This window comes from Hyaloscypha bicolor (assembly GCF_002865645.1).
Source record: "Hyaloscypha bicolor E unplaced genomic scaffold K444scaffold_73, whole genome shotgun sequence".
Taxonomy (NCBI): Eukaryota; Fungi; Ascomycota; class Leotiomycetes; order Helotiales; family Hyaloscyphaceae; genus Hyaloscypha; species Hyaloscypha bicolor.
In genome coordinates this window covers 984301-986654 of record NW_020194575.1, presented here as the reverse complement: position 1 = coordinate 986654, position 2354 = coordinate 984301, and positions in this window count along the sequence as shown.

The window sequence follows — 2354 nt, the reverse complement described above, 5'->3', positions numbered from 1 at the left end:
ATCCAAAGCTTGCTTGCTTATTACAAAGAACTACTCTGGCAAGAGCCCAATTATATATGCCTTGGAATCGTGTCTTTTACGATTCTTTCCCCTCCTTCGCATCTCTCTCCCGATTAGCCACATAACGTCAAGATCCCTCCGCCTTTGTCTCCTTTGCCTTCGCCTTTAGCTTCTCCTGCTATGCAATTACAAGAGTATAAGTCTCCATTCTACGGCAATAACGATAAAGACGATACGCCTGTATAGGTTAGTCAAGTGGTGGCATATATGGTACGCAAAGCTGGGGCTATATGGTGGGCATAAGTGGACAATTCCGTACGATTTCGGCGATTCTCGACATTCCTTTACCTCCCCTTTATTCGATTCCAAGTCCAGTGATTTCTGTGATTACTATGGCAGTTATAGAGGTTCTGGCATATATTTCGATTTACGGTTCCCTCTTCCGATTTACGGTTCCCTCTACTCCGCTTTCCGACTTTCGAACCTCCCCCTACTTCCTTCAAGACCAGTAATGCCTGCATTACGGCAGTAATAGCAAAGGTGCTGGTATAGTATGGTACGGCAAGCCGTACTCTCCAAAAATCATATTGTTTTGGCGGGTTTGAGGTTTTGATTATATAGCAAAGGCCGTAGCCTTTTATATATAACTTGCGAGAATTATATAAGAAAGCTGGTTTTTCTATAGTTCTAGAGAATAATCCCTTCTGAATATTTAATTAATTAAGCTTTTATATACTATATACTATTTATACTTTTAATCTTATTATTTTATTATTAAATTACGTTTTATATTCTAATATACTTTATATAGGTTTTTATTTTATTATAGTTTCCTTTCTATATATTTTATAGTAATTAATATAGGGAGAATTAAAACTTAATAATTAAGGTAATACTTTTATAAAGTTCTAAGGGATTTCTATAAAGCGAATTATTAGTATAGTAAGTTTAGAAAGAAAAAGGCTATTATAATACCTTAAGCCTAAAGCTAAAATATTAAAAATATATAAGTATTAATTTTAGTATCTTATATTAATTTCCAATATATCTAGTAATTTAAATACAGGTTAGCTATAAGATATAATTACTAGTATAATATATAGAAATAGTAAAAATAAAGGCTAATTATAAAAGAAAAAGAAATAGAAGAAATAGAATAAGAAATATTATATTAAAATAATATAAATTAGATTTTAGTTAAAAATAGACTTTAGTATTTAGAAATAAAATTATACTATTAATTTATATATTATTTTTAGTTATAGTAAAAACCGGAATAGAAATAGTATTAGGTTTAATAGAAAATCTTATTTCTAAGTCTAGAAAAAATATCTAAAAGAAGAAATATCCTTAAGTTTAAATAGAATAATAAATAGAAATTAGAAATAAGAATTAAAAAGAAATCGGAAACAAGAAATTATATAAATAATTTAAAAAGCTTCTAGAAAAAGAAAAGAATACTAAATAGAAATAAAAAAGAGAATTCAGAAAAGTTAGGAAAATTAGGAAAATTATATTTATTATTTTTATTATTACTTTTAATAATATTATTAAATATATTTAGTTTAGTAAAATTAAAAAAAATATTATAAGTATTAAACTAATAAAAAAAAAGAAAATATAAATAATAGAAATAAAACTTGGAAAGCTATTTTTTCATTATTATTAACCGATTTCTTCTAAATTCCGGTTTTTAAACTAAAAATATATTTAAATAAAAAATTAGTTCTTTAGAAATCTTATTAATAGAAGTTTTAGATATAGAAACTCTATAATTAATTATAGAAAAAATTATTAAAATTAATATAGTTAAGAATAAATATATACTAGTATTAGATTTAAATCTACTATTTATAAGAGCTCCTAAAATATTATAGTTTTAAGAAAATAATATTTCTATATTTTTAGAATAATCTATAAATATATATAAGAATTATTATATTTCTAATAATATTAAAAAAAAGAGAATTATCTATTATATTTCTTCTATTTATAAGAATTAAATTAAGGCTATATTAGAATATTATATTAATAGTTCAGAAAATTATTAGAAAACTAAATTCTTTAAGGCTTTATTAAAAGAATTTCGAAAATATAACTAGAAAATACTTAATATTAGATATAATTTTTTTAATTAAATTATTATATAAATCTAAAATAAAGAAATTTCTTTCAAGTTTTATATTAATATATTTAATAGAATATTAAAGAAATTATTAAAGAAAAAAGAAAGAAATAAAATTATTTAATATTAAGAATTTATAAGAGAATTATTTATTCTAATAAAAAATAATATTTTTAAGAATATAAATTTTAAATCTATAAATATAATAAAATATAATTTTTTTATTAGT